Source organism: Rissa tridactyla, chromosome 19 (assembly GCF_028500815.1).
Source record: "Rissa tridactyla isolate bRisTri1 chromosome 19, bRisTri1.patW.cur.20221130, whole genome shotgun sequence".
NCBI lineage: Eukaryota > Metazoa > Chordata > Aves > Charadriiformes > Laridae > Rissa > Rissa tridactyla.
The window spans coordinates 522,013-546,294 of record NC_071484.1 but is presented as its reverse complement, the minus strand read 5'-3'; the positions used below and the strand labels follow the sequence as shown (position 1 = coordinate 546,294).

Genomic DNA, 24,282 nt, shown 5'->3' with positions numbered 1-24,282 from the left:
CCAGATTTACTTTTGTTAAGACACTGCAAAGGAAAACAATAAAAAGAAACAGCCTAAGTAGATAACAATAGAAATACATTATTTTTAAGATATGCTTCTACAACTATTTGTGTGCCCTTGGATTTTTAGATGGTGTGTAAAATCCTGTGTGTACTTGTCTTCTGAAGGATATACTGTATGCCTCAGAATACACTCCTGTCCTCATGGGGTGCAGATATTTGTCCACCAGAGATGGACTTCTAAATCCTCATCACAGTTAGTGGAACTCCATCTTGTTGAACAAAGTGAAAAAAATGTTAACAAAATTACTTTACTTAACACTTTGGGGAAGAAATTTTAGGGGATGTAGGCTCACTTTCAGTAAACCGATGATTACTTTCACTGTTTTCTTGGTTGCTTTACCTTTTATTGCCATAATAGAAGGAAAGAAGGAGGAAAGGAAAGACTGAGGAACTTAACCATGGACTTTTCTAGCTCGTGTTCACAATGAGGTAAAGACCTTTACTTGCTTCTGAATGCTTCTGCTACTGCTTCTGAATGAATGCCCAAAAAATGCCCTGGAAAACATATCAGGTTTATAGACAGAACTATATAAATTTGTAGAAGAGGATAGTTTTCCTCCTTGTATCTGTCTGTTGAGATCAGTTCTAACAATGCAGAGATTAAACAGGAACTGTCCACATGTTCCTCTTGGAAGCCATATTCACCAGGACCCTGACGCCACAGTGGTGCTCTAATTTTCCTCATCGGTATCAGCCGGGATCTCCACCATCCTCTGTCCATAGGTCGACCGGCTCCAAATAAGCTCAGGCTCCCTGCCACACACACACACTTGCCTGCGCAGTGTCACAGGAAAGCCTACGCTCAGGGACAAGCCTGTCCCCTGGCTTGTTTCAAGGCCTCCTGAAAGGAGGAAGCTGATGACAGCAATCATGCGATCACCTCATTATACGTTATAATATCCACTGAAATAGCTCTATCACTAGAAAAGTTATCCAACAAAGTTTCTACATAAATATTCATTGCAATTTGAGTATGTCCTTTCTCCTCTTCATAGAAAGTTTGTAAAAATTCAGTTCAGTATATATAATCAAAGAGCATCATATCTTGAGTAAATTTGGATTAATCTTTCTAGCCTTGCTTTTAAGACCAAAAAGAACTTACACACTCAAATGCATTTATTTTGATAGAAATAATTAAGGAATTACATATTTCTTTCTATCCACTGTGGGGAAAATTTATAGGAGCTAGTGATATGCTGGTGGCAAAGCCATTAATGTTGATGAAAGCACACTTGGTGAAGAGGTTTTCTGAAAGACATTTCTTACATTGTAAAAAGGTTTATTGCCTTTCTGGACAACAAGATAATTTCCTTGCAATTCTCTCATAAAACTAGTTCTTTTTCCACCAGAAATGGAGAATTGTGTCATATGCAGCAGAGAAGTTTAAGTCTTTCAGATGGCTTCTGGTGGTGGTATTTGGCTTCCAAAGTTAATACATTTACTACTGTATCTCTTAGTTTACAAAGGTAGCAGGTTCTCAGCTCTCGCTTGGTAGCACCATCTTTCCATGGCTTGTCTATTCCTGAATGTCCTCAGGAACAAAGTTTTCAAATAAGCATTTACTGCTTAACTCCATCAAAGTCTTACTTGTTCAGGAATATGTGTGTCTTCATGGTAATATTAAGTGTATTCTGAGAAATAATACTGACTGTAGTTCACACTCTTGACCTTCATTTAACACAGAAATGAATTTAGGCAACATTTTCCATGAAGTTTCACTTGTTCACTCTTTTTTGTTTGGTTAAGATTGTAATAAGTAATAAACAAATGAAAGCATAAATAGTGGGTGAAAGTTTCTAGTATTTCCAATGTGCTGTACTACACAGGAAAATTGTCTTTTAGAAGTAGCCCATAGGTCCTGCATCTCTGACATTTCCGTGCCACAGCTAGCAAGGAAGAGATATTTTTTCCATCGAAGCACATGCCTAGGGGGTCTGCACAGTTCTGTTCTTGGGCTGAGACTGCTAGGGACCTTGTTGACCTAGGAAATAGGTTTGACTTTCTACGGATGGCCTCACATTGACTGGAGAAGGTCTGAAAGTTAGCTGAAGTGCAAGACCAAACTACGCCTTCAGGCTGGCCACAAAGACCAATGTCAATAGAAACACTCTGCAAATGCTGATGGCACCAGCAGCCTCATCCTGTTTACCTCTGGCTGATCAGGATGAGGGTCTGTCAGTGGGGCATACATACATGTGTAAATATACATACATATACACATACAAAACAGATCTCCAAGTGATTGCCTTAGATACTCAATGTGTGCAGTGCCTGCCCTTGGATCCTCGGTTTCTGGCACATGGGCATGCGAGCCCTGAGGTCCAGCACCACTGTGACAGCTGGTACAGACCCTCTTGGTTCACCCACACCAACCTACCACCCTCATAGTTGCTGACACCTGTGCAGGCAAGCCTGAGGCCCCCAGCGCCACTCCAGCTGCTGGGACACAGACCTACTTGCACACACAAACACATGCACAGACTTGTATGTGTGATGTATGCCCCCAGTAATGAGCCTTAGACACTCAGCCTACACAGTAGCTGGCCCTTGGATCCATCTCCATGTACCTTTCGCACACAGACAGACACACGCAAAAGGCTCTCTCAGGTGATGTCCAGAGCTCATGCTCTCTGCAGTATTTGGCTTGGTGATGCTGGTCCCTCCAGTAGCCAGCTCTTAGACCCTGGAGTATGTCTGCTACCCAGCCCAAACTTGTGGCTACTCCAATACCTGGTTTACAAGTCTCTTACCCTGCTCAGACAGGCTGGATGGCCTCTCCAGTTCCTGGCACACAAGCCAGGTGGGGTCTGGTGACTCATTTTCCACACTCCGGTTGCTGGCACTCAGACAAGACTTTAACCTTTAACCAACCTTCCACCTCTGAGCAGCCAGGTTTTCCTGTAGGGTTTCAATGATTAAAGCACACCATGCTGCAGCCAGGAGAGGGTAAAAAGGCACTGGCAAAGCAAACAGCTTCCTGTGAAAGGCTTGATCTTAAAGACAAGGCAGGTATTTCTATTCTCACTCTAAGCCTCATGCCACATCTGGAGGAGCTGTCAGGTTTTTGAATTTTTCACTAGGAAATTAAGTTGTCAACCAACCCTTGTGTCATTCTTGGAAGGAGTCCTAGATTGTACGAAGAGTGACAGAAGTCCAAAATTAGGGGAAAGGAGTTTTTTCCACCCTCTGCAGGTTGATACAGCCCTCCCATGTCTTTCAACCTTCAACCTTTTCAACCTTTCCCTATCCTTTCAACCTTCTTTTGGTTGCAGAGATTGCATCAGTAGATTCTTCCCCTTGTGCCCTGTAGGAAGGATCATGATCCAGACACTGAATTTGTGCCTCCTTGGTTTCACACCCAGGCAGAAAACACACAAACTTTAAAATCAACATAGAAAGTGATCTCTCTGAGTACAAACACCAATGGAATGTGAAAAGCTGTGGAAATCATTGTAAATGCTGAAAGGAAAAGGCTGACATTCTTCCACAAACAGTAACTATGTCTGAGGTAAGGATGGTGCTGTATGAATGAGCCTTGCAGTCTAGTGCTGGGGGAGGGAGGGGTGGAAGCAAGTCTTGTGCAGCATGTGTGTGTGGTCTGTCAGTTCCCACAGTGCTGCAACAAAGGCATGGTTCCTGCTCTTCTCATGGGCTTGGTGCTTCAAGAGGTCATTCTTAAAATCATTATAGAGATGGAGTTTCATGAAAAGGCAAGATGAGATCAGGCAAAGCGCATGGTTAGACATGACAAGTCCACGGACAGGCCACTTGTTTATACTCGACCAGCTGCTTTTATCCCCTCATTTCCCCGTTCCCATGCACATTTCTCCTCAGACCACCTTGATCCTGCTTTTTTCCCACCTTTAATCTTTGCTTTAAACATCCCATAGTATCTTTTGTACAATCCCAAAATGCTGCTCCTGGCATCCTGTAATAAGTCCCCTCAGCTTGCAGACAATAAAGTTCCTCAGCCTGCAAGGGGCCAAAATCAAAGACAAAGTAATGTGAGATAAACTACAGGTAATAGCTGTCTTCTCAGTTTAGTTGTGTTGCTGTTGAAAGACTGTCTCTGCTTCTTGGACAAAGCCCAAAGCCAGGCACAGAGACATGGTGGAAGGACTCTTCTCTCTCCTCCATGTATCCCCAATCCTAACAGTTAATGATGCACTAGCATGATTCTGTGCTCCTAGAGCACAGAAATCTGGGAGGCCACCTGGCTGAACTCTCACATTTGAGAGAGAATGAGGGAGAGAGAGAGGGAATAGGACACGTCCTAATTTTCTGTCTCCTGTGATTTCTTTCAATGAAGGTATCACTCTGCAACTTTCAATCTTGAATTCAATGTTTCGGTGAGGGGCTTGTTGTGGGCACAGCTGGATGCACACCCTCTGCCCAAGTAGGGAAGCCAGACCACTTGCAGGCCCTGGGAAGGCAGAGGCCTGGAGAATTTAGAAGTGTGAAGAAACTGCTAGGGTTTCAATGATTAAAGGCACTGTGCTGCAGCCAGTGAAAGGTAAAAATATATGTGAAGAGCAGAAGCTTCTTGTGAAAGACCTATGCCCAGATGACAAGGTTAGGCTTTATCTTAAAGAAGAAGGAGGTATTTCTGTTCTCATTGTAAGTCTTAGGTTGTGTCTGGATGAGTTCTTAGGTTTTACATTTTTTTCACCAGAAAAAGAAGTTGCAGAACAACCCTGTTTTCTGTCTCAGAAGCAGCAGATTTCCCATCAGCTGGGGAAAGGAGCAGGAGGACACTCATCCAAGAGCAGCAGGACCCAGACTCCCATTTGGAGCTCTGTCTTCTTAGTGTCTCACCTCCATCTTTTGACAAAACTATTGACTGCTTTGCCACTCACAGGCATTAGGAGTGAAACTTTCCCTTCTGATCACAATCAGGGAAGGTCTGTGCCCCTGCTGTGTATCAGCTGCACTCCCTCAACTCTTTCAAAGTGTCCTGTGCTCAGTCAGGACTTCTAATGACCACTTGCCTTTCAATTCACTTGCAGCAGTGGAAGGATGTGCCTGGATTCACCTTGCTGAAGCTCAGTCTTCGAAAAGCCATCTACCTCTGGGACACTCTACTCCACTCATGGCAAGGGACAGATGATGTGTCTTCATTTTCACGAAAATTAACCTCCATGTCATGCTCAGGTTCTGGTCCTCTGAGCATTCACAAACCATGGGTGCATGCTCAGCTTGTGCTTTATGGCAAATAAACCAGGTACCTCCAAGCTGAGATTTCCCTGTGAATCTCAGAGCAGTCAGTTCCAAGGATGCCTTCAATTTCTTGGTGTTAATGGGATGGCTCAGGTTTGTGTCTCTCTGCTTTTCTCAGTCCTTTGTGATTGCCTGAGTGGGTCTTGAGGTCACAATCACCTCCCATATGCCTCCTGACACATTCCAAGAGAGGCAGCACACTTTCTCAGTGGTCAGCTTTGAAAACATTGCCCTGGTAAGCAGCAACACAAGAAAGTCCACTCTGACCCTTCCGCTATTTTGAACAGAACAATACATGGGTGCACAGAGGAATAATTCCATAATGGCACCACCAAGCAGGGCCCAGACATGCCCTAGCCCATGTGCTCAGTAGTGCGGTTGCACAGGCCTGTTCAAGAGGTCACAAGCCTTGCATAGTATCTTCTGGCTTGGGATGTTCGATTTTATCGTCAGTGATATTAAAGGCTGTGCACCTCATGCACCACCCTGGGGTTTTCCTCATACTCCCTTATCTTAAAGTTCTGTTTGTCACTGTTTGTCTCCAAACCTTTGTGTTGTTAATTTCTCACCAGAGTTCGATATTCTCCCAAACAGCTAGAGAAGGGGAACTTGGGGTTGTGATTTCAGGGCTGTGGTCAGTGTAGCTGGAACATTTTGGTGTTTCCTGGCAGGAAAGTGAATATCATTTTGACCCTAGGAGCCCACAATGTAAATAGGAAAGAGCTGAGCCAGAAGACATTCAATGTTGGACACTGGCTCATCCATCCCAACTATTCAGGAGATACCCTTGTAAATGACATCGTGCTACTGAAGGTATATTCCCATACACCCTTGCCGTCTGAGGGAACTCCCCCTGCTCACTTCCCCATCCCCATGAACTTGTTCCCATTCCCTACGTTCTCTCTGCTTGGCAGATGCAGCCCAACCCCAAGCTGAATAAGAAAGTGAATTTTATCCCCTTGCCCTATCATTATGAGGATGTGCAACCAGGAACTATATGCAAAATGGCTGGCTGGGGTAAAACATCAATAACAAGGAAAACACTAGTGTGCTGATGGAGATGGAACTGAAGGTTCAGCATGAGGAAACGTGTGAGATGCCTTTCAAACACTATAGGCCTGCACCCATGATCTGCACTGGTGATGAGAATGGCAAAAAAACAACTTTCCATGTAAGCATTGTTTTGGGCTCCAAGTTGGGATAAGGTTGTGACTAGACAGTCAGGTTCTCAGGCAGGGGACGAAGATTCATCAGGATGATGTGCAGAGGTTCCTCTCAGGAGGTCTGAAGCTGATATGCTCCCTGAACCAGGGTGCAGTTGCCCAGCTGTCAACATCATGTTCCTTTTTACAGGCCTGGGGGTATTCTATCCAGCCTCGGCACTGCCCCAGCAAGCTGCAGAGCTCATGTATATCCTTTGTCATATGCCCCTGACACAGTGGGATGGCTCAGATATTTCCACATGTCTAAAGAAGGACTAGATTCTTTTTTTCAGGGATATGAAGGCAGTTTTTGAATCTCAGATGGCCTTCAGGCCTGAATTGCTTCACAAATTGACTTAGAGGAGCAGTAAGGCATCTACAGGCCCTGTAGAGCTGGGTCTGGAGGGAGGTGGTCAAAAGAGGAGGTTCTTCACATGGAGGGAGGCTAGAGGGCCAGTTTCTTCCTTAGGGCAGGGGGAGCTGTGCTCTGAGATATCTAGCCCCTCCCACTCCTTTTACCTCACAGGGTGATTCTGGTAGCCCATTAGTCTGCAATGGGAAGGTTCACGGCATTGTTTCTTGTAGACACTGACATTGCATCTTCCTGGAAGTGTTTACCAGAGTCTCCTATTTTGAGCCCTGGACACGTGAAGAGCTGAGGAAGTTTAGAATCATAGAATAGTTTGGGTTGGAAGGGGCCTTTAAAGACATCTAGTTCAACCCACCTACAATGAGCAATGACATCTTCAACCAGATGAGATTACTCAGATCCCTGTCCAGCCTGACCTTGAATGTTTCCAGGGGTGGGACATCTACCATCTCTGGGCAACCTGTTCCAGTGTTTCCACCATCCTCATCGTAAAATAATTCTTCCTTATATCTAGTCTAAATTTACGCTCTTTTAGTTTAAAACCATTACCCCATGTCCTGTCACAACAGGCTTACTAAAAAGTTTGTCCCCATTGTTCCTCTAGGCCCACTTTAAATACTGGAAGGCTGCAATAAGGTCTCCCTGGAGCCTTCTCTTCTCCAGGCTCAATAACCCCAACTCTCTCAGCCTGTCATCATAGGAGAGGTGCTCCATGCCTCTGATCATTTTTGTGTCCCTCCTCTAATCATGCTTTAGGATGTCCATGTCTTTCCTGTGCTGAACAATCCAGAGCTGGACGCAGTAGTCTAGGTGCAGTCTCACCAGAGCAGAGTAGAGGGTCAGAATCACCTCTCTTGACCTGCTGGCTATGCTTCTTTTGATGCAGCCTATGATACAGTTGGCCTTCTGGTCTGCGAGTGCACATTGTTGTCCCATGTCCAGCTTTTTATCCACCAGTATCCGCAAGTCCTTCTCCTCAGGGCTGCTCTCAACCCTTGCAGCATGTATTGAGTTGCCCTGACCCAGGTGCAGGACCCTGCACTTGGCCTTATTTAACTTCATGAGGTTCACGCAGGCCCACTTCTTGAGCTTGTCCAGGTCCCTCTGGATGGCATCCTGTCCCTCAGGCACATCAACTACACCACTCAGCTTGATGTCATCTGCAAAGGTGCTGAGCGTCCACTCAATCCCACTATGTCATTGATGAAGATACTAAACAGTACTGGTCCTGGTATGGAACCCTGGAGGACATGACTTGTCACCAATCTCCATCTGGACATTGAACCACCCTCTGGATGCGACCATCTAACCAATTCCTCATCCACTGAACAGTCCACCCATATCTCTCCAATTTAGAGAGAAAGATGTTGTGTGGGACTGTGTCAAAGGCCTTATAGAAGTCCAGATAGATGACATCTTGTAGCTCTTCCCTTGTCCACTGATATAGCCGCTCCATCATAGGAGGCCACTAGGTTAGTCAGGCAGACTAACACTAGTTAGTCTGTGTGTTTATTGGCTTCTTGCACACCAGGTTAAAAGAACCCAGATTTGGGACAACACCCTAAGTAAAACAGAAAAATTGCAGATACTCCAATCTAGGAAGGAATTACAACAGCTCATGGGAACTTTAGGGAACTGGAGGAAACATATGCCTAGATTTTCTATCATTGCTCGTCCACTGTATACACTTTTACAAAAGGGAAAGCCATGGAAATGGGGCCTGGAACATGAAGAGGCAGTCAAAACTTTAATATAGGAATTAAAAACATATCAATCAGTGGGGCCATTTCACCCACATGATCCTATTACAGCAGAACGGGGCTTTACAGAACATGGTGCTTATTGCAATCTATTTCAAACTGTCCTTAATGGACAAAGACACCTCTATTATTCAGCTCGACTGTGTTTAAACAGACGGAACAGAGATACTCTGAATGGGAAAGGGGACTTTTTTCTTTAGTCCAAGCAGTTAAACAAGTTGAGAAAATACACCAGGGACAACCTGTTCAGACTACAGGGCCATTTAATTTGCTAGAAACAGTTCTAAAAGGAATGTCTCCTGCAGAAAGAATTGCCTACAGAGCCACTAGGAAATGGTACGCCTACCTGGTGGGAGTAGCAGATGAAATGCAAATATCTGAAGGACATACAAAAATTTCCAAATTACAAGACCCCATAAATACTGACCCAAAAGCACTAAAACAGCCATTCAAACGTTCACCAATTCCAGATGTACCCTCCCTCACTGAGAAGACACCAATTGATGGTATTTGGTTTACCAATGCCTCAGCAAAAAGAATAAATGGTAAATGTCAATATAAGGCTGCTGCATTAGAAACTAACACCAGTAAACAAATAACAGAAGGTGGCGAAGGTAGTGCAGAAATAGGAGAATTAAGGGCAATTGTTCCAGCAGCACAAAATGGAGCAAGAATGATCTCTGACAACTCCTATGCTGTATGGACAGATGCCACCCAATAGCTTTGTCAATGGGAAGCCCAAAATTGGAGTCCAAAGTTTGGAGTTTGGAGAACCGAGGATTTACAACTATTACTAAACATAGCCAGAGAAACACCAATCAAGATGGAATGGGTGAAAGCTCACGCCAAAGACAATAAACCAGCCACAAACTGGAACTAACATGTAGATGAATTAGCCAGAATTAGGTAAATAATATCAGGAGATATATTAGATTTTGAATGGTGCTGACTAGGGGAATGCTTACATCAAAAATTATGACACACAGGCCAAGACGCACTTTATTTGGCGGCCCAAAGCTAAGGTTGGTCTCTGAACAGAAAAACCTGTTAAGCCACCCTTACAGAATACCCCCAATGTAAACTGAAATTTTAAACAGACCAACCTGCTAAAGCACCACCATTACATATCAAAGAAGGGAAAACTTTGTAGTCCACATGGAAAATTGATTACATCAGGCCATTCAAACCCTTTGGGGATATCTATATATCCTCGCTGGAGTAGAAATAGTCTTGCTTATGGCGACTAAGTGCCAGAATACAATAAATGGATGCAATACAGTATGAGGGCTATTGTCCTGGTTCTCAAATCTACCTACCCCTGATGTCATCCAAAATGATAATTGCTCACATTTCTCATGTAGAACACCCTCTATAATCCTCAATCAAAGGGGATGGCAGAAAGAGCTGTCTCCTACAGGGGACAGTCCTCCATGAACTTCTCTGATGTGAGTTCTTCCCACAGGCTACAATTCTTCATGAATTGCTCCAGAGTGGGTCCTTTCCACAGGGTGTAGTTCTTCAGGAAATAATTCTCCAGCATGGGTCCACCACAGGGTCACAAGTTCTGCCAGGAGCCTGCTCCAGCATGGGTGTCCCATGGGGTCACAGCCTCCTTTGAGCACCCACCTGCTCTGTTGTGTGGTGTCCTCCATGGGCTGCAGGGTGGATATCTGCTTCACATTGGACCTCCATGGGCTGCAGGGTGACAGCCTGCCTCACTACGGTCTCCACCACAGACTGCAGGGGAATCTCTGCTCTGGCACCAGGAGCGCCTCCTCCCCCTCCTTCTTCATTGATCTTGGCATCTGCCAAGTTGTTGCTCTCACATATTCTCACTCCTCTCTTCCAGCTGCTGCTGCACAGGTTTCACCCCCCGCCATTCTTGAATGTTTTCACAGAGGTGCTACCACTGTCGCTGATTGGTTCGTCCTTGGCAAATGGCAGGTCTGTTTTGCAGCTGGCTGACATTGGCTCTATCAGATGAGGGTGAAGCTTCTAGAAGCTTCCCACAGAAGACACTCCTATAGCCCTCCTGCTACCAAAACCTTGCCATGCAAACCCAATACAAGAGTATCAATCAGTAGTACAGCAGCACTAAATAATAGCAGCAAGCAATCACATAGCAAAAAATCAATATAATAGCAATAACCAATAACAGCAACAGCCAAGTGGATATTGTACTGTTACAAGTTACTACAACTTATCATTAGTGAAGTAACTTATCAACAATATAACAACATATATAACACATTACTTATATGGATGTATATTGGTCTCAAGTGAAATACACAGATCTCAGAAGGACCCAAACTATGCCAAACAGAAGGACAAACCAACCCCAGAAGGGGACCCAACCACCCTATAGGTGGGAAGACACAAAACTCGGCCCAAAGTGAGATCAATAAAATAACAGAGCCTCACTTCAAAGATGACATACATCACAGAGTCTGGAGTAAGCCAGTGGTCCCTGGTGAGAGTCCCAAGATCCCACAGAACGTTCATGTGGAGAATTCAACCCGGTTAGGAAAGGAAAAGTATATGCAGCTTGCAGACTTCTCAGTGAGAGAGACTCCATTTTGGATAAAAGTTAAGTGCTTTTTATATCAGAGACATAAGACAGCATAGGACACCTTGACTTCAAGCAGCCAACAGATGCTGTTAATTTCTATTTTTCACCTGTAACAGTCAATAGGTGATGACGTTTTGTTCTTGCAGACCAATTTTACTTTCACAGTCTGTTTCAACTTTTTAAGACAGTAAGTGTCTGTTAGTTTTTTGGGTTTTCATAGAATCATAGAATGGTTTAGGTTGGAAGGGACATTAAAGATCATCTAGTTCCAACCCCCTGCCCTGGACAGGGTCACCTCCCACTAGAGCAGGTTACTCAAAGCCCCGTCCAACCTGGCCTTGAACACCTCCAGGGATGGGACATCCACAACTTTCCTGGGTATCCCTCTATTTCAGCTGAGTCCATTCTTCACATTTGAAATGTCTTTGTTGTAACTTCCCGTGTTCCCGTCATGGAAATGTTGAAAAATGGTGTTAACTTTGGAGAAGAAAAGCCATCCTAAGAGAATGCTCCTGTCCATAGCTCTACCTCACTAACGCTGTAATTCCTGAAGCAGTCAATCAAGTCGATACTCAGTTGTCCTGTCCATCTGCTAAATTATCTGGCAAGCCAATGGCATTCTCTTCTGCATAAGCATGCAGTTTTCCTGAATTTATTCCTGTTCATCCCATTGTTTAAACATTCCGTAGTCTAATTGCCCCTGAAAAACTGGAGGTCAGTGGGACCAGAGTAAAAGATATCACTTTCTTTAATAGAGATTTTTTTCTTTCTTTCATCAAAAAAGACCTTGAAATTGTTTTGCAGTGGTGACGAACATTCCTCCTGTTTCTGTGCATAGTTAGTACCAGGTAAAGACAGTGCTAATTAGAGCAGGCAAAGGCTTTGCAAGGAAAGCCTTTGACCCTGCTGTGGGCTGCGGTGACAAGAGAATAGACTGTAATAAGAACTATCTTATTCCCAGCACATGAATCAAAGTTTGACTATGGCCACTTGTTGCTTGGCGACAAAGATACTTTTCCTCTCTCTGCCTTATTCCCTCCAGGATATAAGCGGGGCTAATTTCCTTTCAAAACACCTTCATTTCTATTCTTCTTGTCATACATAATTAAAACAAATGACAAATGAAAATTATACTGTACTTATTCATTGAAACACATCTGAGAGGTCCCTGATCAGCTACAGGATGCTTGTAACTCTATGGGGAGTGGCAGAAAACCACACGCAGAGCTCATTATGTCTGTCAGCATTTTAATGAGCCCCGTGAGGAATGTGGTGCTGCCTCCCTGTTACTTTGTAGCTGTGGCAAAATCTGGCAAGCTGCCTTGAAGAAATGACAGGCAGAAGCAGAAGGAAAAGTTACTTGGAGTTTAATGGAGCCCAGTGTGAGATGCGAGACCAGAAACGTAATTGGACAATGTGCTCCCACCAGGACTCGTCAGAGCAGAAACTCACAGACTTTGATTACAGGCAGCACAGAAAGCCATAGACATCTCCTGTATCAAACTTCCCTTACAGAAGTCAAATGGCAATCCCCAGGTGCCGGGAAGGTGGTCCTCTCAGTCAGCAATCTCCACACACGGCACGTGGAAAGGAAATGGCCGTGGACCCACCTCTCCAAACCTGCCCTTCTGAAACACTGGCAGATGCAGGGGTTCTGCTCCCCAGGCTTCCGTTATAACGATCAACCAAGACACTGTGACTGCAACACACACTGCTGACACATTCATGAACCACAAGCCACCCTAACTCACAGCTCCCTCCTTCCTCCTCGATCTGAGCCATCTCTGGATTCAAACACCTGCAGTCTTAAATGTTGCACCGCAGCCCCCATCCTCTGTTACATTTGACCTTGAACACCTCTTTCTCTGCTCTGTGAGATCAAAACCATGGGCTTAATGGCTTTTCTTGATGTCATGTATCCCACTACCTCTTGCCAGAGCTCTGATAATGCTCCAAGTAAGGACCTACAACAGTCTACTTTATGATGTAAGAACAAATTCCAGCAATGTTCATTACCTCCTTGTTACAATGGAGATAAAAGAGACTGACCAAATGATCCTTTGGTATTGCCCTCTGCTTCCCAAGTTTTGCTCCCTGCAACTCACGGAGAACACTCATGCTGTCACCATCACTGAATGAGCACTTGTTCACTTCTTTGGAGTGAAACCTCAAGTCTACATCACAACAAAGGCAGAATATGGGCTTGCAAATAGTTTGAGATTCCCTGGAGTACCCCACCTGGCGTCCAACTGCATACTCAGAAGAGTGTGCTTTTCTTATAGTTTCTACATCATATTTAGTGGCCTGATGAGAATGTCCAGGTACCCCAGGGCACCTCAAATGTTTGGACAGCTGAACTGACCTCTGTACAGCTGTATTTGGCAACCCAAAGATGGGCATAAATTCCAGAAGCCAAAAAGAGTTCATTCCATCTTGGCTGCTGTAATAGTCACAACTAGACCACAAGAACTGGCCCAAGAACTATCTTTTTGATCTATAGAACAACAAAGATGAAACAGTCATGTTTGCTCTAGCTGGAGTCCTGGAGAGAGAGGAACACCTCCAGAAGACAACTCTTTCCACATGTCCTGGAGACAACCCTTGCTAGGCACCCTTTTCGCTGCTACATGTCTAGATTTGCAGCATTGTTATTTTTTCCATACTGTGGCTGACCTTTACTTGCCACATTCCAGAGTCTCCCTAGATGCACGGGGTGCAACCATAGTGTGAATCACATAAGTTTTCACTCTATTCCTGAATTCCAAGTTCTGACTGTCCACAAAGAGGCAAATTTCATTCACTCCTGGGCTCCAATAAATCCAGAAATTCCCTCTGTGTTGACTGCTTAGCAGTCCCAGGAACATGCTGACAGTTTAGGAGTGAAGATCCTTGTGCTCCAGATCCTTGGAGTGTGGAACTACCACTGCAGCAGCAACTTCTGAGCAGAATTGTTTTTCACCCTGGTCCTAGCGCTATCATTAAGACTTTGCCTGAATTACAACTATTTACACAAGTGAAATTCTAGATCTTAAAAATGCAGTAAAACAGGAAAGCAAGGGAAAAACCAAAGAATTCAGGCAGTACTCATTTGGCCTACAGCTACCACTCCAGAAGGGCATGTTTCCTCTAAATCATGTAATACCTGCCAGCCTCATGAAGATGTCTTCAATACTCTAAAATATTGTTCAAGACCTATGTTTAGGGACTAAAATGTACTCTATGTATGCCTAATGTGGTGTGGATGCCTAAACTCTCCTTCTGGTCATGGGAGAGCCTCAAAACAGTCACTGCTGTTGTGGATTGTTCAGCAGTTCCCACGCAGACAACATCTGGCTGGATGAACTGTTCTCTGAACTCAGCCATGGTAGTGACTAAATCCCCACTGATGACACTGTGAACTCAGATTCCATGGCTGCCACGGAGATTCTCTCATGAAATTTGCACTTTTGATTTAACACTTATCCAGTGCTAAATGCTACTAAGGCACTGAAGTGTCTTTGTTGGAAGGAACCTTGGGATTGTGACTCAATCAATAGTTCAGAGGCAACTGGGTTCCCTCCGGTACTCTTAGCTTCTCTGGGTGTTGGAGAGATGGTCCCGATTCCTGCTGCAGAGTTGTAGGGTTCCTTCCCAAGTCTTTATGGAACTCTGGGTATCCCCCCAAGGATCTTAAGTGTCCCTAGTTATAGGATTGGGTAGGGAATACCTTGTTGATCATAGAATGGTTTGGGTTGGAAAGGACCTTAAAGATCATCTAGTTCCAAGCCCCCTGCTATGGGCAGAGATACCTTCCACTAGACCAGGTTACTCAAAGCCCCGTACAGCCTGGCCTTGAACACCTCCAGGGATGGGGCATTGGCAGCTTCCCTGGGCAACCTGTTCCAATATCTCACCACCCTTACAGTAAAGAATTCCCTCCTAATATCTAATCTAAATTTCCCCTCTTTCAGTTTAAAACTGTCACCCCTCGTCCTTTTGCTACACTCCCTCATAAAGAGTCCCTCACCACCTTTCCTGTAGGCCCCCTTCAGATAATGGAAGGCCACTATAAGGTTTCCCTAGACCCTTCTCTTCTCCAGACTGAACCCCAGCTCTCTTAGCCTGTCCTTATACAATAGGTACTCCACCCCTCTGATCATCTTTGTGGCCCTCCACTAGACCTGTTCCGACAGGTCCATGTCCTTCTTGTGCTGAGGAATCCAGAGCTGCACCCATTGCTCCAGGTGGGGTCTCACAAGAGCAGAGTAGAGGGGTAGAATCACCTCCCTCGACCTGCTGGCCTGTTATGGTTTGAGAAAGTCCATAACAATTTACTGTCATTTAGACAATTATTCTATCACCCGATGATCGCTCCACACCTGGAAAGGGGAATCAGGGAAATCAAGGAACCACAAGGATTGAAATATAAGTAGATTTAATACGATAAGACTAAATAATTAACAATAATACTAAAGAACCAGTATTAATCCTGATACTAATATAAGATATACAAGAATTATACTCAGCCAATTATATCAGTAGGAAGCCGTGCACTGCCAGCAGTGGACAGTAAATGTCGGACACTGCGAGCACAACAGCTTCAGGAGGAAGGGAAGGCCTCAGGGATCCGGCACTGGGGCAAGGAGTTTCTCTGGACTGCCAGCATCAAAGGAGAGAGAAACTATGCAGCAAACTTTCTAATTTATATCAAATGTGGTATTCATGGTATGAAATAATCCTGTTGGCCAGCCTGGGTCAGATGCCCAGGCCTTGCTCCTCCTCATCCCTGAACCTGTCAAGGCTTGAAAACACTGAGAGCTTGAATCCCACATAGCCTAGCTGGCTATAAAGTAAATATTTTCACAAATTCAGACACTAGAGTCTTCCACAAGTGTCGTTTTCCACAGCATTAGAAGAGAAATTAGTCCTGTGTCACTCAACCCAGGACATGGCCATACTTCTTTTGATGTAGCCCAGGATGCGGTTGGCTTTCTGGGCTGCGAGCACACATTGCAGGCTCATGTTGAGCTTCTCATCCACCATCATCCCCAAGTCCTTCTCCTCAGGGCTGCTTTCAATTCATTCTCCGCCCAGCCTGTATTTGCACTTGGGATTGTTCCGAACCACGTGCAGGACCTTGCCCTTGGCCTGGTTGAACTTCATGAGGTTATCATGGTCCGACCTTTCAAGCCTGTCCAGGTCCCTCTGGATAACACCCCTTCCCTCCAGCGTGTTGACAGTGCCACAGAGCTCAGTGACATCAGCAAACTCAACCCCACTGTCCATGTTGCCAACAAAGGTGTTGAACAGCACTGGTCCCGGTATTAACCCCTGAGTAATGCCATTTGTCACTGGTTTCCACTTGGACATTGAGACAATGACTCCAACCCTTTGAGTGTGGCTATCCAGCCAGTTCCGTATCCACCAAGTGGTCCATCCGTCACATCCATGCCTTTCCAATTTAGAGACCAGGATGTCATGTGGGACAGTGTCAAATGCTTTGCATAAGTCCAGGTAGATGACGTCGGTTGCTCTCCCCTTATCTACCAATGCTGTGGCAACATCGTAGATGGCCACCAGATTTGCCAGGCATGACTTGCCCTTGGTGAAGCCATGTTGGCTGTTGTCCATTCCAACTGCACTGCCACTTAATGCCATTTTCTGATTTGCTGTCATCATTTTTGGCACTCCCAATGAGCTTGATATGGACAGGGAACACTGAGTTATGGAGGTTCTTGTGGCGTTTTAGACACAGGGAGAGATTATTGGTTTATTATTATTATTTTCTCTTATTCTTTCTCTCTCTTTTCCTTTGGTTTGGGCAACATCACACAGAACTGCAGCAGGATGTTTTGATGACATAGACTATATCAGACCAATACAACCAGTGGAAAACTAATATTCATTTTCTAAGAACGTGACAGATTGATGAGTGTGGATACCGAACTTGATAAAAAGCTGAAATATCCAGAACATGTTGAATGGTATGGTTTACCTCACTTGGTAATATTTTTTGAAACCTTCAGCCTCAGAAAATGATTTTCCAGCCAACAGAAACAAACTATGCTTTAGAAGCCTTCAGGCAAAAGAAAGAAAGAAAAGAGGCATTCTTGAGTGGGTGACTATTTCATCACCCAAGATGACAAATAGCACATTGAGGAAATAAAGCAGTTACTGAAGGAAATCATGAGAAGAAATTTATTTTTTATTTTAATGCACTGATAGTTATTAAAACTGTCAATTTATCTTCTTTCTCTTCCTTTCATCTCTCCTCTCTCCTTTTTTTCCTTTCTTTGTTTTTTTCAGGGTTGCGATTGTTTTATTCTTTTTTTGTTTTGTGGGTTTTTTTGTGGGTTCTTTCTGTTAAAGTGTTCTTTCAGAAGCTAAAAGAACACAAGGCTGAGGAAAAAGAAAGTGATCTGCCGGGGACCTGGTGTTACTTGTTAAATTAAATATTGTTGCACACACAATTAACCTGTGGTGAGCTGACCCTGCCTGGATGCCAGATGCCCACCAAAGCCACTCTATCACTCCCTCCCTCAGCTGGACAGGGGAAGTAAATGTAATGAAAGGCTCGTGGGTCAAGATAAAGACGGGAGATCTTTCACCAATTACTATTACAGGCAAAACAGACTCGACTCAGGGAAATTAATTTAATTTATTACTAATTAGAAGTCAGAGTACCATAATGAGGAATAAAAACCAAATCTTAAAATACCTTTCTCCCACCCCTCCCTTCTTCCTGGGCTCAACTTCATGCCCAAATTCTCTACCTCTTCCCCCCAGTGGCACAGGGAATGGGGGTTGTGGTTAGTTCATCACACCTTGTTTCTGACATTTCTTCCTCCTCAGTAGGAGGACTCCTTACACTCTTCCCCTGCTCCAGCATGGAGTCCCTCCCATGGGAGACAGTCCTCCGTGAACTTCTCCAACATGACTTCTTCCCATGGGTTACAGTTCTTCATAAACTGCTCCATCATGGGTCCTTTGCTGCATGTCTCTGTTATTGTTTACCTGGTCACTGTTTCACTTTTTTGATGTTTGAACTGTTGAATTTAGTTTTGTCTTTTAGAACACCTAGTAGTTGACATTTCAAGTGCAGTGCTTCTAATAACCATGCACTAATAATTTCCCTAAATCTGGAATATTTTTCCCGTACTTGATTACAAAAGCAGGAAGTCTGTTGTGTATTGTCTGCTTACCTTATTGGTATTTGGCTAACAGTAAACTCCTGCGGCATTGAAGTAGGAACCATGAAAATCTAATTTTCAAAACATTTGTGTAATGTAAAGCATGGTTACAGCTTCTAGAAGCACCAATATACCCTTGCATCAAAGTCATTTTAGTTGCTCGGCCACAGATTTAGTTTATGCACTTTGGAAAAGGACAATAGAAGAACAATAGTTACTTAATATTCCAGGTGTGCTTTTGAGCTTTAGAATAGGTATTTCTGAGGCACCAAATATTTATATCAAATCATAAGTAGTAATTTTATTGAGATTATGAAATGGGGTACAGTCATTCAGGAACAGACTGCTCCAGCGTGGGTCCATCACAGGGTCACAAGTACTGACAGTAAACTTGCTCCAGCATGGACTGCTCTCTCCATGCATCCACAGGTCCTGCCAGGAGCCTGCTCCAGTGTGGGCTTCCCATGGGGTCACAACCACCTTCAGGCATCTACCTGCTCTGTTGTGTGGTGTCCTCCATGGGCTGCAGGGTGACAGCCTGCCTCACTACGGTCTCCGCCACAGGCTGCAGGGGAATCTCTGCTCTGGCACCTGGAGCACCTCCTGCCCCTCCTTCTTCACTGACCTTGATGTCTGACGAGTTGTTTCTTCACATATTCTCACTCCTCTCTTCTGGTTGCTGCAGCACAGTTTTTTTCCCTCCTTCTTGGATATGTTATCACAGAGGTGCTACCACTGTCGCTGATTGGCTCAGCCTTGGCCAGTGGTGGGTCTGTCTTGCAGGTGGCTGGCATTGGCTCTATCAGACGTGGGGGAAGCTTCTAGTAGCTTCTCACAGAAGCCACTCCCCTAGGCCCCCTGCTACCAAAATCTTGTCATGCAAACCCAATACTATGTGGGTACATATATCTGGACATATTACTCTCACAGTCAGTGTTCAAATTAATTGAGATGAACTATATTGTAAGAGGATTTCTCTTTCTCCCCCTCTCTCGACCACAGGCTACTGTCTCACTTCTGGACAATCATATTGAAATATCTTTATTTCATTCAGATAGAATATCCAAGAGAGTAACACTTCAAAATATACTAAAAATTATTCCAGTTTCACAAACCGTATTTCAACAGCAAAGAACACGGGAAATTTCCCCACCTAGCTTGCTGCAGGACAGTTTGCAGTTGTAATTCTTACAGGCAGACTGCTAAGGCTATCAATAGAATTTCTGCCCTTCTTAGCCCAAAATATACTGTATGAATAGAAAGTAAAACAATACCTAAGGAAATTTGATATTCAGTTACACTACGATAAATATCTAACAGATTGACAGCATGCTTATTTGTCTATTCATTCTTCCTGATATCATAGTTTCATATCCTGATTTCATATCCTGTGCATTAATGTCGATCCTAATATTTTCATCCTGGACCAATATTAGAGGATAGAAGAGAGTTATAAAATAATATTTTTGGATTTGACAAAAATTAACCTAATTTACAGCTTAGAAATGTGATTTCAGCCTTGCCTGATATTGAAGGGAAAATTCTAATTGTGACTGCTTATAAGTGGTAATTTGTGACCGAGGAATGATCTGATATAGAGGGCAAGAAGGCCCAACTACAAGAAGGGTTTAAAATGGCAGGAAGCAGGGATGCTAGAGACAGAACAAACCCCTTACAGGAATGAAGTTTCCCTTTGTGACGAGATAAGAAACAGCCTCAGCACTGTGTTGCAGCCATCCTAGAATGGGAGCGCTCAGGGGCTCAAGCTCAGGGGAACATTTGGGCAGCAGAGCTGGGCTGGGGGATAGACCCATGGCCAGGCTGAGGTGCCCCATGCAACCTTCACAGGATGGGTGTTGGTGCAAGTGTTTATAAGGAATCAGCTTGTGACACATCTTTGCAGACTACATGCAGAAGTGCATATTGCAGTAGGACTTTGCCCAATGCATAGTTCATTATTTTCTTTCTTTTGTATTTAAGCACAAACATGTATTTGATTCACCTCGAGGGGTACCATAAAAATACCTCAACAATATGATGCACCTGCACTTGAAGTGCTTTCGCTCTGTAGCTGAATCAGGTCTTCCAGTGCATAACCCTTCTCCAGATGGCTGCGGCTCTGCTCTGCCTGCCTGTGTACTGCTAAAAGATGAGCCTCCATCTGGAAGTGATATGAAATGAGTCAGTTACCCCACTGCTTATTTCTCCTGCTGAAATAACAAGTGTCCCTTGGCATTACTGCATTTGGGAATTTACCATTAAGAACCCACAATACCTCATATGTTTTGCAGATTTTTCAGACTGTGACACCACTGGAATAGGGTGAAAATGGATTTTTCAGTCTGAAATAAGATCTTTACAAAGTAATTTTTCTATATGTTATTTTCTCTGTTACTTTGTTTCCCATTATCAGTCAAAATTGCAAGAAGCTGCTTATTTTTGTGGTGCTATTATTTATTTTTTCTAAACTGTTTCTAGAGATGTCTATGTTTTGATTGTATACATACATGTATTTTATACATTGGCAACTGTATTTTACATCTTAAAACAGACTGGAACAGCCCAGAGCCTTCAAACTCACATCAATCATGTTTAGATTTTAGTTAATTACTGAAACTCCATGCATGCCCTTACTTCATGAATATTTGTGTGCATTGTTAGTGAAAGCAGAAAAATTAAGAATGATTATGGATGGAATAACACTGTGACAAGAACCTTTTACAAAGAAAATATTTAGAAATATTTTTACACATTGCAAAAAAAGGGGATCAAATTTTGACAGTCCAACAAGTTCCTCAAACTTTGCTGAAGAAATAAACAACCTTTACTGCTCAAATACCCCTGAGGATACTGTAGTTCTTGTGATCCAGGTAATCCCAAAAAACCTGTTGTGTCAGTGACGAACTGTGAGAGGGCCCTGGAAGGAGTACAAGGAGTACAGCTGCAGTGGTGTTCAAGTGCATCTACAGACCAAAGGGTGGAGTCATCTCTTCAGGTAGAGTTGTTGAAAGATTTGTTGCCAGAGGCATTCCTATTTCTGACCAGTGGCCCAAGATGATCAGTTGAGAAGTCTGGAATACTGGATGTTGGGGTGATGAGTCCCACACACTGTTTGCTTTGGTTTTCACTGTCCAGGTGTGGTGCTAATGCTGAGTTGTTAGAAAAAATTGTTCACTGTGCTGTTAGATATTCTCTGAACTGCAGAGATACTTTTCTTACCCATTATCCTGCTTCTCCAGCTTTTTTTCTTTCCATTCACAGCTCTGGAGATTGAATTCCTCAGCTGTCTTAGGCATGGATTTAGTCATCTAATATAGTTTTCTATTATCATACTTGGCACTATAGAGTATTTCTCACAACCTTCATCTGATGCTCCAGAATCCTTTTGTAAAGGAATATTAAATATTAGATGTTCAATTTAAATAACACTTAGAGTTAATGTTAGGCCGCACTGGCATACTGTTTATGTAGAACTCACTTAGCATTAGTAGCTAAAGTTACTGAAGCCTTAGGCTGCAAGCTGCCAACTTTCACCAAGATAAGTTGAATTTGTTTTGAACTTCATGTTAGTTACATAAAGAAAAGCCCTGAGACCGATACAAACCAGGAGATAAGAAAGCTACAACCATCAGCAGAGGCTGCAACCCAGCAAGATAAGAACGCTGAATGGCCTGTTTGGAGACAGAGAAAGAATCCAATGAGGAACAAGAAGATCCCACACCAAAAATCACCATTGGACAAAGGGGCATGTGCAAGGCGCATGAAGAGCGCATGAGGGGCAGATGCATAGATTGTAAGGGTATAATTTCCCAGGAATTTCTTTGTTCTGGGTCCCTCTCCAGAGGCACCCAGCTCGAGCTGCCCTTGCTGTTGTGCCATTTGAATAAATTATTTTGGGGGGATTTTTGCTATGGGGGACTCTGCTATGGGAAACCTAGTGTGCAGAGACTTCTTTAACACTTTTCTATCTGTCAAGCTTGTCTGGACAGCTGGGGCATCACAGGTGGTAAAAAGCACCTAGGTTGAGGCAACTGAATTGCAGAGGACCTTAGGGCATAGCTGTGGGAAGTGCTATGGGACAGGGTCTCAGGAGCACTAGGGCCAGCACAGAGCAATGTGCTCTCCAAACATGCTCTGTCCCCTGCAGGCAAAGTGTCGAATATACTCAGGACAACCTGACCGAGGCCATGCGGCGCATCCCCTCCACCGGCTCCAGTCTGGGTGACTCCAATCTGCTGGAAACCCTCCGCTCAGTCTACAATACCCCTCGTCCCCACCGCCATCCACGACAGGTCTGGGTACAGGGGCATGGAGGGGTGGAGGGACAGGTGTCCAAGGGGAGAGAGCGGGGACACAGGAGTGTGGGTGGAAGGAACCACCCAAAGTACACGGTGGTCACAAGGGAACAAGGATGGTACTGTGGGTCGGGGAGGGGGGAATGGAGAGGTGGGTTTCTGTCCATGAGTGGATATCTCTCCCTGAAGTACTCTACAGGGGTTCTCTCTGCTGGGCCCCTCTCTCCATTTTAAGGGCTTGCTGAAACCCCATATGTGTTTCTCCTTCTGCTTCTCTGAGGACAGCGCTGCCCTGGCTATGGCCCTGGCCAAGGAGACAGGGCGTGAAGCTGCCTACGTCTCCTCTGACAGCAGTATGAGCCTTGTGGTAGGAACCCAGGAGTCCTGGCAGGTCCCCCTCTATTCCACAGGCACACTGACTTCCAAGTACCCCAGCACCTGCACTGCCCACACACAGTAGTCGAGACCCAGCTGCCCCAGGACCCCAGGCACTCACTTTCCCTGACTCTACCCACACTGAAAACCCAGGTGCCCAGGCTTCTACCCCACTACAACCCACAGACATCACTGCACCCAGGGAACCCAGCTGGCACAGGTTACCCCACACATTCCACCGTCCCCCCGAGACCCCCAGCATCGGGGGACATGGGCTGAACCCTGGTGGAGCTGCCAACTGTGGTGTCCTGCCCTCTGTCGCCAGGTGCTGAAGTGCCTGAAGCAGGCCCTCAAGCCAGCAGCTGAGGGAGTCTCTCTGAGCTGGACCCTGCCCCGCGGCCTGGAGGTTGAGGTGCTGGGGGGCACTCCTCAGTCCATCTTCCAGGGTCAACACAACCTCCTCTATGCCCAGCATTGTGTGAAAGGGGCAAAGCGATTTTGGCAGAAAATAAACCCCCTTGCGTTCTAACACTCCTCACTGAGGTGGGAGGCTGGGTGCGGGTAGGTTTAAATTCTGAGTGATGACCGATTCACCACTACCAGTCCAATCGTGTTTAATGTGTATTAAACTATTACGAATTGGATACACTAATAATGGACTGCACCTTCAGTCTAGTCGTGCTCATGAACTAGCACGGCCACTCTCGAGTCTTTGGTCACATTCAGTGAGAAACTGAAACGACTAGCTATTTAAACAGTGCAGTTTATTTCAACAACAGATATATAGGTTCTTAGGATTGCCAGTGATAAATACACTGTCTGCAAAGCACATGCAAATGACAGTATTGTTACATATACAAACTGCGTGACAAAGTTATAAACGATACAGCCTGGCTATAAATGTAGGAAAGAGAGCCTCTAGAGAGACTTCTAAGTTTCCCGAGAAAGCGCTTGGTATAATCTAAGTCTTACCCAGAGGCGTCCCTATAGGGGGGAAGAGAGGCTCAGCCCGTCGACTGATCCCAGAAGTCAGTAATGTAATTCTTCGCGATGGTGTCTTCCCTGGGTAGCCCCCCTCTCTCGGGCTATTTTTATACTATTGGTTATCTTCAAGGTGGAGTTTGGGTGACTTTAGTCATACATACTTTTATTACGATTGGTGTAAAATTCTCTCACCTCACAATTAAAGGTATAGTTTACGAGAAATTCAGGGCACAGACTCAAGAAGGAGTGGTCACACCTTGGAGGTGGGTAGCCTTCGGG

General features: G+C 44.6%; 1 pseudogene; it reads left to right on the top strand.

The window, feature by feature from the left end:
- The first annotated feature begins 486 nt into the window (after nt 1-486).
- On the top strand, nt 487-7,163 carry LOC128919444 (cathepsin G-like; annotated as a pseudogene).
- The last annotated feature ends 17,119 nt before the right edge of the window (nt 7,164-24,282 follow it).